The sequence below is a fragment of the Manis javanica genome, chromosome 4 (genome assembly GCF_040802235.1).
Source record: "Manis javanica isolate MJ-LG chromosome 4, MJ_LKY, whole genome shotgun sequence".
NCBI lineage: Eukaryota > Metazoa > Chordata > Mammalia > Pholidota > Manidae > Manis > Manis javanica.
In genome coordinates, this window is record NC_133159.1 from 64,745,801 (window position 1) to 64,758,848 (window position 13,048).

At 32.7% G+C, this 13,048-nt stretch overlaps 1 protein-coding gene across 3 annotated transcripts in view; it reads right to left on the reverse strand.

Annotated features, from left to right (window-relative positions):
- ZZZ3 (zinc finger ZZ-type containing 3) overlaps positions 1-13,048 on the reverse strand; it is a 122,757-nt gene that overhangs the window by 107,950 nt on the left and 1,759 nt on the right. The gene's annotated exons all lie outside the window — the stretch shown is intronic.

Genomic DNA, 13,048 nt, shown 5'->3' on the forward strand with positions numbered 1-13,048 from the left:
TTCTGCCCTATTATTATTACTCAAGTTCAGGACATCAAAACCCCATTCAAACCAACTGTAATAACCCAATTAATTTCATATTCTAATCAATTCTTTATCTGCTCACAATTATCTCTCTTAATAAACACAGCCCTGATTCTTTCAGTCCCCTAATTAAAACAAAAAACAAAAAAACCAAAGGCCAACAATGATCCATCAAAATTAACTGCTTATTTATTCCAATAATGCTTATTTTTTCTAACATAGAATTTACAATGTATAGGTTTGATATGTTTATATTTCCTACTTGATTATAGGCTCCTTGAAGGAAATGTTCACTTTTTATTCTTAGTATAGTGACTTAAAATTGGTTAATTCAACAGGATTCAGTTCACATAACTTTTCAATCTGAATTCCATATTTTTAAAATTTCCCACTTTTAAGCAACTCACACTATAGGTTCCTACCTGTGGTTTCCGGCAAAATCTTATACACTGCGCTTTAGGCATCTATCCTTGACAGCTGAGTTGTTGTGAAATTTTATAAATACAATGTATGTTTATCCAAAGCAGTAATAAAAATATTAAAATGGACAAGGACAAAAATATAGCCTTTATAGCCAGATCTTTGAATCTGACAGATCCCTTTGTAACACTGATTAAGAAAAGTTATTTTGCACCTATTAATGTAATGATCTTAATACTGACGAGCTACTTGTATTTCTTTACCTCACCACCAAGGATGGACAATGACTCCAAAACTATTTTTTCTTTTAAATAAGACTTTACATCTGTTCTAATCTTCTGGCATACTTTTAGAGTCACCACAAATTAACAAAAGGTATCAAACCTCTCAGTTCCTCTGTCATTTAAATGCTCTAAAATCTGTGGGGTATTAGCTAGATAGGAAGTGAAGAGACTCTTGGAATTCAATCAAGTGGTGAAGCAACCTGTGTGGGGTTTATGGAACATGATCTGGCAATGGAATTAAAAAGCAGTTACAAAGTATGAAAGGTCTTAAACCTGAATTCAAAAGAGAAACCAATTATCACAGAGACAAGTTCTGTTAAATTTCAGTGTGTTTGCTGTGGCATGAGAAAAACCACCTGGACAAAGGCAGCTTCCAAGACCAGTGTCGGGCTGTTAACCAGCCTGCCAAGAGATGGTAACTCATCTACAGTCATAAACTGCACCACAGAAATTTCAACTTGCTCGAGACAACAAAACTGTTCCCTTAAGTGACTGTCAAACCTCAAGATGAATTAGAATTAAATACTGAAGTATATCAAACCCACAAATTAATATTTCTATGTTGTTTAAAACCATCCTATGTATTTTTTTCTTGACATTCTTGTAATGTTTAAGAGAATTTTAAACCTATAGAATTTGACAGCTTTATCATTCTAAATTTAAAACGGTAACTGACTTCAGACTTATACTTTAAGTTTAAAAGTATAAGTGTAATTGGTTTGGTTAATAAATAACAGTGGAATGTTTAAGAGAACTTGTGACTCACTATACTTACAAGTTTCATTTATTAACTTTAAAAGAGTTTTAGGTATTTGAGAAAGTCCTACTTGTTGAAATTTTACATTAACTCCATAAGGCATATGACGTGCTAAAAAAAAAAATCCAGTATATCATAAAGATAAGGAATGTAATTAAGTTAACCAGCCACATAAGTAGTACTATATGTAACATTTAATGAGCATTTTCCTAGTACCCAAAGGTGTTCCAATTATTTTACAGTATGAACTCACTCATTCAACAAATATTGAACATCCACCATTAACTAGGTCACTACTTCAGTCAACAATTGAAATCAGTGAACAGAATGATTTCAACATTCACAAATCTTGTATTTTAATGAAAAGAGTCAGAGAATTTGATTATTATTACTGCTATGAAAAAAAAAGTGACGGTGAAGTGAAGGAATGAGGTATTATTTTAAATGGCATAATGAAAGTCACACCAGGGAGCACCATTCACACCAAAGTCTATGTAAATGAAGACCCCTGGAAACCCCCTCCCCAATGAAAACCTCTAGACCTGGTGATATATGAACCTGAGAAGGGAGGGAGGCTAGCAATACAGGAAAAGAAAACAAGTATACAAGCCAGCTACCTGAGAAGAGTGTTTTTAAGGGAGACTTAATCTGTTCGACTAGAATTACTAAACTGTGTTAATCAAAGTGCTGTCCCCCACCCCCACCCAGAAAATGTATTTTTAGTTTATATTAAATTTGCTAGATTAATAGAATACATAAATTGAACTCAAAGAAAAGTTTTTTAATTTATTTTACTCAATATTATTTTAACAAAAACTGTAAACATTCTTCTTTATACCAAAAGCAGAGACATCAAGAAACACCTATGCTTCATTGTTCTAATTCATTAGAACAAGAGATCAAATTGACTTAATGAAACTAGATGCTCTGTCTTTAAACAATGTTGACTCCCAGTATGAAAATCATTCTAAGTTATGAGAAATACAACAGGATTTGAGTAGTTCTCATTATTTAATGTTCTCTCCCTATTCAACAGGCCTCTTCCTTCCTTAGTGACCTTCTTTGAATTTAACTAAAACTAGCCCTTTTGTTGTCCTCAAGCATTTTTTCACAAACTAACTCATTCAGAGCTCTAGTCTCCCCACATTTTACTGAATTTTTTGTATTAACCATGTTACATACCATTAGTTATGTCAGTGTTCCTAATGTATGTTCTTTTGAAATTTAATAAAAATTACGTGGAAGTCATTAATTTTAGATGACTCACACATTTTTCTCCCCTCAATGGAAATTTTTGAATTTTAATAACAAGTATCATTTTCAAGAGCTTCTATCAAATAGTGATTGTTCGTAATATCTGTGGTCATTACCAATCATTTATTCTGAACTGTGAATTTCTATCTAATATAAACTGCAAAGTGACACAGTCACTCCCTTCTGATTCCCATGATTTCCATTTCCATCAAGAGGCAAAGAATAGTGTTTTGGAAAGCATGGGCTTTGAAGTCAAGACATATTTGCCATTTTACTACTTAGCTGTGTAACAAATTCTCTGAGCTTCCATTTCCACATCAATAAAATAACAAAAAGCATTTACTGAGCACCTATTTTAAATCAAGAATTTTATAACTGGATATGTAAGTAGATAGTGTCATTTACAATGAAGAAAACAAAGGCTTACATACTAAGTTATTGTTTCAAGTTACAGAGCTACCAAATGCTAAGGCCAGGATTTATCAAATCCAGGTCTGATGCCAAACCCATGTTATTTTTACTACAAAAAGTTAACTATAAAATGACTACAGTTAGTAAGTGTCTATAAAATGGGTTCATTGCCCAAAGAGATGTCCAACGGTAATTCCATGTCCCTCAGTTTTCGTCTTTGTTGGTCAGAATCAACTTCACACCAGCTCTTCTCTTTTACTTTATAAACTGCCAGAAGAATTTATCAAAAACTCAGATAATCATTATTACTGTATTATTTAACTAATCCACTAATTGAAAACAAAAACTGTATCACATTATACCAAACATATTGTCAGATATTTTTGTGTTACAAGAGCCTTACAGACAACCATAAAATCCCAGGGTTAGAGAAACTAAATAGCCAGGTAGCAAACAGCAGTAGACTCATAGGCACTGAGAAGTGATGGGTAGGTGGGAGGGGAGGGTGAGGTGGATAAAGGGGCCCAAGAATTCTCAGTAGTAATGTAAGTTGGTCATGGGAATAGTACTACATCATGGAGAATATAGCCAATGATTCTGTAACATCTCCCTATGTTGATAGACAGTAACTGTGCTAGTTGCGATAAGGATTTAATAATATGGGTAACTGCTGAACCACTGTGTTACAGACTCGAAACCAATTTAAGATTGTGTATCGACAATACTTCAAAAAAAAAAGTCAGGTAGCTAAACTACCTTATTCAGTATACTGTGTTTATCCTCAAACTTCTTAAAATAAACCACGTTGAGAAAAAGTTTAAAACAAAACTATCGGTTCGTGGGGGGGACTTGGTGATGGGGGGAGTCTAGTAAACATAATGTTCCTCATGTAATTATTAGATTAATGATACCAAAATAAAAAATATATTTAAAAAAAAGAAAAAGAAAATGTAGTTCTTAAGTAGGGAAAAAAACAAAAAAACAAGAAAAAACACAAAACTATCGTTTTTGTGAGGTATTCAGAGCAAAAGAGAATTACAGTTTTCCAGAAAACCTAGCAACCACAAAACAATGAGAACGCTATAGTTGTCAATATCATCTTGGAACTACAGTCGGTAAGTTTCTCTTAATTATATTCTTTCTCTTTTGCTCAGCATTCATTAGATTGTGAATAGTCGGCTGAGTGAGTAATAGTTTCCTAGGCCTAAACACTGCCATTCACATGGCTTTAAATCCTACCAATTAGTAAACAGATATGAGTGGACAGAAATTAAGAGCCAGACACCATTTTTTTCCCCCAGTTTCTTAAAGTAAGTTAAAAAAAAAGGTTTATGGAATAAGGTTTACAAGTAGGTTTTTACTAAGTTTTAGTTTGGTACTATACTGAAGGCCTTCTAAGATGCACCAAGTGATTTTTTAAAAACCTGTAAGCCAGAAGTAAAAATGAATTAAAATAGGCAAAAGAAATGTTCGGTCTGGTGGAAATGTTCTGAAGTTGGATAATGGGCATGGTTGCACACCACCACAAAAATCACTCAATTCTATACTTAAAATGAGTATTACTCATAAATTCTAAAAATTAGTAAGGTGACCAGAATGCTCCTTCCTTACAATTACAACCTTGAAATTATCACCAGCATTCAAATCTATTATTCTGCAAACCTGCATGTCTTACTTGAACCCCAAAGTGCAATTTTTTAGTATACTTGGGCCTCTTGGTATTAAACTACACTGTCAGCATCTTACTATGCTGATGGACAGTGACTGTAATGGGGATGTGGTGGGGACTTGATAATAGGGGGAGTCTAGTAACCATAATGTTGTTCATGTAATTATACATAAGTGATTTTTTAAAAAAGTTTTAAAAAATACACTGTCATCCCCTTTAATACTAAACAAATACAGTCCCTGAATATATGACACTTATCACTGTGCAGAACACTAACCAAAAAGAACTGTCCTACTAAAATTACACACAAAAACAATATGTATAAGGGAACAGTTTGGATAAGTAATGTCTTGATGAATAAATTTAAGGGATTTCTATTTCTTAAAGACTAAAGTATTCAAATCATAGCTACTTCCAATTCTGATTTTGTGTCTAAAACACAGTATTTTAGCAAAAACTGTCCTTGAGTAAGAGCTAAAAGAAAATTCAAATGTCACTGTTAACAAAAAATTACTATATACCATGGTGCTGAACCATGTGCATTTTGGCATATGTACAAAAATGGTCCTGATAACACCGCAAACTCCAAAAGCAGAGTCTGAATGCTTAGGTTCATATTCCAAACCCTGCACATGGCACCTGTGAGACACAGCAAGATACTTAACTTCTCTGCTTTAACTTGCTCATTTGCATATTAGAGATAACAGCAACCATTCTACTAGGTTGCTGTGAAGACTAATTGATAATGAATACAGAATTTATGTGTGTCTACCACCAGCAAATGTTCAGCAAATTTTATTAGTACTTATTTTATAAGTTTAAAATATCATCTAGAGGAGCCCTTCACAATCTTCAACATACATCTGAGCTGCCTGGGAATCTAGTTAAAATGAGATTCTGTTATTGGTAAAGTATGGGTGGGACTCGTTAGAAAGGTTACCAGAGAGGTGCTAAGGAAGGACACACAATTTACAAGGATGGTTCTCAAACTCTGGCACACATCAAAATCATTTGAAGGATTAGTTTAACACATAGATTTCCAGGTTCTACCCCACAGTTTGAGAGATTTTGCATTTGTAACAGGTTCCGAAGTGATGTTAACACTGCTATTCCAGAGACCATATTTTGAGAACTACTGCTTAAGGGTTCTCAGCTAGGATGTACATCAGAATCACATATGGGGCTAAATTGTTTACATGTAGATGCCCTGACTATACCCTAGTATCCGTTCTCAATGTGCTCCTGACCTATTAAATCTGAAACTCTGGTGGGGTTGGGGAGCTATCCATTATTTCTTTAAAAAAAAAAAAAACGTAGAACAACCTTTCCGGGTGATTAACACATGCTCTTAAATTTTTAGAACCACTGCCTTATAGTTTCAAATGAAATCAGAATTTCCTTGGTGAAATTTTGCTAAGTATAAAAAGAAAAGTACCTATACATGTGGCTTAGGTCAAATTGGAAAATGTCCTAACTCCTTAGCCAAGTTAAAAACAGCATTTATCAAAGTTGGTGGTAACTTTATAACTGTTACTTGTAAGTTAGTTACTCTCCATTCTTCAAGAGATAATGTCCTCCTATAACATGATGGTCCCCCAAAGTCAGACATTTAAAATCTCCAGGCAAAAAGAAAACTTTAGAAATTAAGGCAAAACTTCGCATAACATTTAACTTCCACAAAAGCTCAGCAAATTAAATCACTTGAATCCGAAATGTAGATACATGTTACTCTTGAACAAAATACCCGATTTTCAGCTCTAGGTCATTTATAATATTCCTGTCCTAACAATTACTTGACAGTAACTTAACTAGCAGTAACCAAAATTCATTTATAAAAAAAATTAAGTGTATCTTCCACGAAAAAAAAAATTATGTCCAAGAACACAGTATTGTATCTTTCCCTATGCCTCTCTTTAACATTAAAAAAGTGAAATGGAGGGGTAGAAAAAACAAGGGGAGAATTTCTGATAAAGTTGAACTTACACTGGAAGCCAATCGGAAGAGGGATATACTAGGTAGAATTCGTAGATTCTCAATTTTTTTTAGCAGCCTATAATTTGATTTTATAATAGGCACATCACAAAGTTGTACTGTTCATAAATATAAGTATTTTAAAAGTTTCTTTGAAATAACAGATAATACCACATGGTGTGTCATAAAAATAAGAATGGGAATCACTGGTTGAAAAGAATTTGAAGAATGAAAAGAAAGCTGCCAAGTCAAAGGATAAAAGTCCAAGAAGCCATTAGCTGGCCAGGAATGTTATACCAAACTTTTCAAAACAGAATTTTTAAGTGCAAAAAGAAAAAAACTTAGGTTCTGTCATAGGCCAATGACACAAATTAAAAGTATCCTGTTTCCCCAATAACACTAAAACATAAGGGTCTCCCAGTCTGAAAGCAAAAAAAAGCTTTTGATATTCCCTTCTAAGAGTTCTTGAAAATTATGAATGCCATAAGAAAAAAGTACTCAGATCTCCAGGCATAAATTAGACTGAGGCTTTCTCCAGTTACTCATATCAAAAGAGGGTATGATGCAATAACATTTATAAAGGAAATTAAAGTTCAAAAGCAGACAAAATCATTCTTTGATACCAGGTATCAAAATAGTGGTTTCCCATGCAGAGGGGACAGATGACCAGAACAGTGGACATTATCTGAGGTTTTGGTAATGTTCTGCTTCTTAGTAATGACTGCACAGGTGGGTTCACATTGTGAAAATTTACTGAACTGTATTGTACACATGTAAGAACTCTCTTTATGTATTATACTTTAATCATTTAATTTTTTTAAAGCAGGGAAGGAGAAATAAATTTCTCTCAGGAAATGAAACATTAATAAAAACATTTAAAACTTGCATTTAGTGGAGACAATTCAGACTAAGAATTACAGGTACACACACACACACACACACACACACACACACACACACACACACACACACACACACACACACACACACACACACACACACACACACACACCTTGTTCAGGAGAAAAAAATTCTTGGTACCTCCATAATACAGCCAAGCCAAATAATTATTTTGCTTTATTTATGAAACACATATATCAGCTTTCTTACAGAGAAGCATATACAAACTGTATGACCTGTTTTCTTTAAACTTCTGACCAATTAAAAAATACTAGTAGTAAGGAGGGCAAATAAGTGAAGAATACAATTAACAACTGCTATTTCCTGGACCACTTAAGTGCCACTTTGCTAAATCAACTCATCCTTTACGCGGTAGCAGAATTCTAATACAAATAAAAGGCATAAGTTATGTTCTGATCCCTTTTACTCTAATCCTAATTCAAGGTAGAAAGCAATTTAATCACACTTAATTTTTCACCTGTAATTCTCTTTATGTGATTCCCCAAGCCCAGGACACATGTGTTTCCAAATATTTATTATGGTTTCACACACAGTTAATCTGGTTTTTTGTCCTAGCATTAATGTAATCATACCGATCTGTTAACAAGGGTATTAGTCATTATTTAATAAAATATTAACTTTAAAGCCACCAGTTCTCAAATATAAGTATAAATATCTCTTTTTTAGAAAAAGATACTGCAAGATCTTCAATAATTATTTCTTAAAGAAAAAAACACACTTTAATGAACAGTAAGAACTTTCAATATTAAAAATTGTTCTTGGCATGAATGCCCTTACTAATGCTCAGCTGGAGTTTCTTTGATTATTCATTATTAAATTTCAGAAAATGCACCACCTTGCCATGCCTTTCCTAACAGCTGCAGAAGAGAAACACTGTAATTGTAACTTGAGTCCTACAACTGCCATGTAGCACTTTTTCATTAAATATATGAGGCATATCAATCAAGTTGTATATTATCATTTAATAATGAAAACACCTTAAGCACACATCCTAAACTGCTGATCTTCGAAGTTTATTTCTCTAATTTCACGCAATCTACCAGTTTTTCTCTTCATAGCCCCAGGACTGTACTCTTATTTAAGTAGTTTCATTATTCTATCCATTCAAGAAAGCAGAAATTGCTTCATTTAATCCTACTAAATTCTGGAGTAAGGGAAAAGAGTATTTCAAATTTTGACTGACAAGAAAGGAATTATAAAACATTGTTTTGTACAGAATGAGCTTTATTATCCTCAACTTATAGTTTTCCTTTAAAATCAATAAGAAAACAAACACAATAAAAAGAAACCAGACAAAAGATATTCAACATATTATAAGAAGTACCTAAAAAAACAAAACTAGTTTTTTTTAAGTTTGGGATAAAAATAAACAATTTAAAATGTCAAAATGAAGCATAACAAAACAGTTGGAAAATAAAGGATTATTTAACAAATAGAATTGAAACAATTACAATTTGGAGGAAAACAGATTCTCACTTCACCACACACCAATGCCAGATGAGGTAAAAGTTTATTTAAATATAACTTAGAAAAACTGAAACAGTATTAAACCAGTATTATTTATTACATTTCTGGAGGAGGAATTTCAGAAGTTTAGGAGAACAAAATTAGGTTAAAATATTTGATTACAGTAGTTTTTAAAAAGCTATCTTAATTAACAAATACATCTATTAAGAATAATGTTTCACCTCGACAGTAATCTTAAGTGATATGACATACACCCTACTGAGTTTCTGTAAGTAATACTTAATGCTAAGGTACAGAACAGCCACTCCAAAATGAATAACCACTGGTTCTTTTGATAAATACTCTGACAATGTTTTCTAAAGGCTTTTGAAAATGTACCTAAAATCATTTCTGATAATATACTAGAATAAAATACTAGATACAGAAACATCTTGTGTATAGATGCTCTTCATACTGTTTTATACACACACACACACACCAAAAAAAAAATTAGAATGGGGACTGCTACATCTTCTACAGATGGAACATCATACTACTATTTACAGTGATGGTTATGAAGATTCATTGTGGGAATGGGAATATGTAACCTAACATTAGGTTAAAACGAAGGACACGAAATTAAATACATGTTTTATCTGCAAGCACATAAAAGATAAATATTAAAGTAATGGAAGAAATATTAACTAAGTATTAATATGGCTATATTATTTCCCAAGATTTAAAATTCTCAAGCTAGCCATTAAAATCATTAGAACACACACATACACGCACTTTATCCCTAAGCCAAATACTATCTGCCATCACTCTACCACTGAAAGGAGCATAAATTGAAATAACATATTAAAAGAGAAGGTGGCAAGCAATGCAACAAAGAAAAAACATTACAAAGTGAAACATTTCTCACTTCAGGATACTCAGCTGTGCTAAGGGTAGAGATTCAGTATCAAGGTTCAAAACCGTAGAAATCATACAGACAGGTCATCTACTAATTCTAATTATCTCTTTGTAAATTCCTTTATCAACAAAGGTGCTAGTCTTTAGATAACTGGTTTTTTACTACTAACGTACAACATTAAATACAATAAGAGCATTTATTGGTAGGTAATCCTTTAAAATATTAAATAAGGAAGTAGATAAAAGCAGTAAAGTAAAACAAAGGAAATTCCATACATAACAACAGGATTTTTATTCATATCAGATGAGTTATGTGAATTTTCTAGAAAACATAAATGCATTAACAAAGCTTTTGAAAATGTAACAATCTTTTAAAAAGACAACTTCATACTTTCTTAAACACAGTGATAGAGTTAAGTTCATTTATGACTGAGGTTATTACTATGACACACCATGTGTACACTGCTCTAAAACATTCTGATTCCCTTATAAGTCAATGATTATAGGTCTATGCCTTTATATACTGGTCTTAAAAAACTATTCTTCCATAGTTCCATCTGATTTTTAATAGCTTTTCTTCCCTTTCCCTTGAAAAAATGACAATTCAACCGTCAGTGTGCCTACTCTAATGGTCAGCCCTGTGGATTCTTATATACGAACTAAAAAAAAAATCAGATAACCAATCCTGTTGGGGTTACAAATTTTAATTCACTCCAATTAGTTACTGCATAAGGACAACAGGCTTGTTGTAGTTATTTTTAAGGCTGAATTCAAGATTCCTGCTATTGCAAATGGCTAAGATCACTAGCACTCAAAAAATGTCTGTTGCATTACTGACTACAACTTATAAATACATGGGAGTTCCAAAATAATGATGATAATAACTGAAAGTTTGAGAGCCTCCTCAAGGAGAGTTACTCAACCTGTCTCTGACAAGACAAAAACTACCTATGTAAATGAGAAAGAACAGTAAAAAAAGAAATGAAAAACAGAAAGAGGTGAGGTCAAATTCAAATAAAATAGCCAAGTCCATACTTTCACGGTTTTAGAAGTCAAGACCCAGGGCTTGAGGAAATTTACAGATAGCTTTTAAAGTATGATCACAGTGATTATCAAAGTATTAACTTCAGAAATTTACACCACAGTGCGTACCACATCTATACTAAATACTACTTTAAAAAATCAAAAAGTGTTTCAGTAAATATTTCTTGTAGTTAAATCCAAACTGAATTTTTATGAAATCAGATCGATTTTTTTTAAGAAGCACATACAAAATAGTTTCATTGACATTTCTGGACTGGTAATGTACTGTAATCTCTCTTGGCCACTGTTTGAAGAAGAGGTGAGAAATAAAATTATATTCTTGATATAATTAGATGTAACATAGGTATTATACTGTAGTTTACTAAGTTACAGGTCTATAGTAATTAGCACTGTGTCAGACCTTTAAAGAACCCAAATGAGGACAAATCAGTATTATCGCTTATTAAGTTCCTCTGATCACTGATGCTCATTAGCTCTCATAGATCACTTAGTTGACAGTAATTGAGAAAAAGGAAAATAAAATATCTAGGTTATTTAAGTTTTATTGAAGCAAATTCAAATCATGTAAGATACACTTCTCTTCTTCAGCTTTTCTCAGTATATTGTACCCAATACCTCAGACAATTTAGTGTTTGTAGAAGACAGGTAATTCCCAAGGTTCACTAACAAGAACTGTTTATAAAACAAAGTTGTAAGAATAAGGAACATGTATTATTGTGAGGATCAGACGCACACGTGAACCTCAATTGGTAATGGCTCAATTACCAAGCAAATTTTTGTAAATAGACTTGCCTTAAAGGCCATTATAGAACTGTGACCTTTGAATCTATGGTCATTTTCACAATTTCTGACTTCTAAAAATAGTAAAATGTTCTCCACAAAATGTTATTTAACAAGAGGGCTTTACCTAAGAAGGTTTCAATTAAATATCAACTACAGTTGCTGACTTTTTGACAGGAGATACCAAGCAATTTTTGAGGTGGACTGAAAACTGCCTAAAAATTTTATTTAAGAGGGTAAAAACTGCCTCAGATACTGATTCCAAATTCTGGTCTCCAACCATCATGAGCCTGCCTATTCTATGCCTCTGTCAAACTTCTACCATTCTTTTTCTCTGCAACTTCTTCAGTTCTATTTCATCATCAACCTATACTCCCATGACTGTTTTTCCACTTTCCCGCGTCACACCTCTCAACATTCACTTTTATTCCCCAACAATCCTTTTTAACTATTACAACAGAAAACCACACTGACAAAGAATAACGGACACTTTTATGTGACAGATCTGATAAATAATATTGCTGGTACGTTTGGGGTAAAAATACAAAAACATCACAAAATGCTGCTTAGCAACTTTTGAGTAAATATATTAACTACTGATACATCTACCACTCTCCAGTTGAGCTCACTAAATTGGTTAGAACTATTTGATAACTTTTTAAACTTTTGAAAATTCCTATATACATACTTGGTTTCAGCTTATAATACATACCATAAAATACAAACATGTGAGCAGAGTTGGGTAAATATAAAACAAATATTAAACATAAAAATACAAAACTCAAGTGACACCTTTCTTTAAACCGTATTTTACATGGACTGTGTACAAAGCTACTAATATATTAAATCTCTAACGCAAAATGCCATTAAGGTATTTTCACTAAACTAAACGATAACAAAATCTGTACAATTTTTTTAAGTATGCATAAGTCAAAAGGCGTTATCACTAAATAAAACTTTAATTGAATAGAAAAATTGTTACCAATTGATAGTGATCATAAAACAACAACTCTACACTTCCTCCTGTTCGTTTCCCAAAAAAAAGAATACATGGAAAATACCTGGAATAAACAGCTACCGCTAAACGCGGTTACAGAGATGTTAAGACTGAGGACGGCAACGTGGTAGAAGGAAACGGCGAACACTTTATTC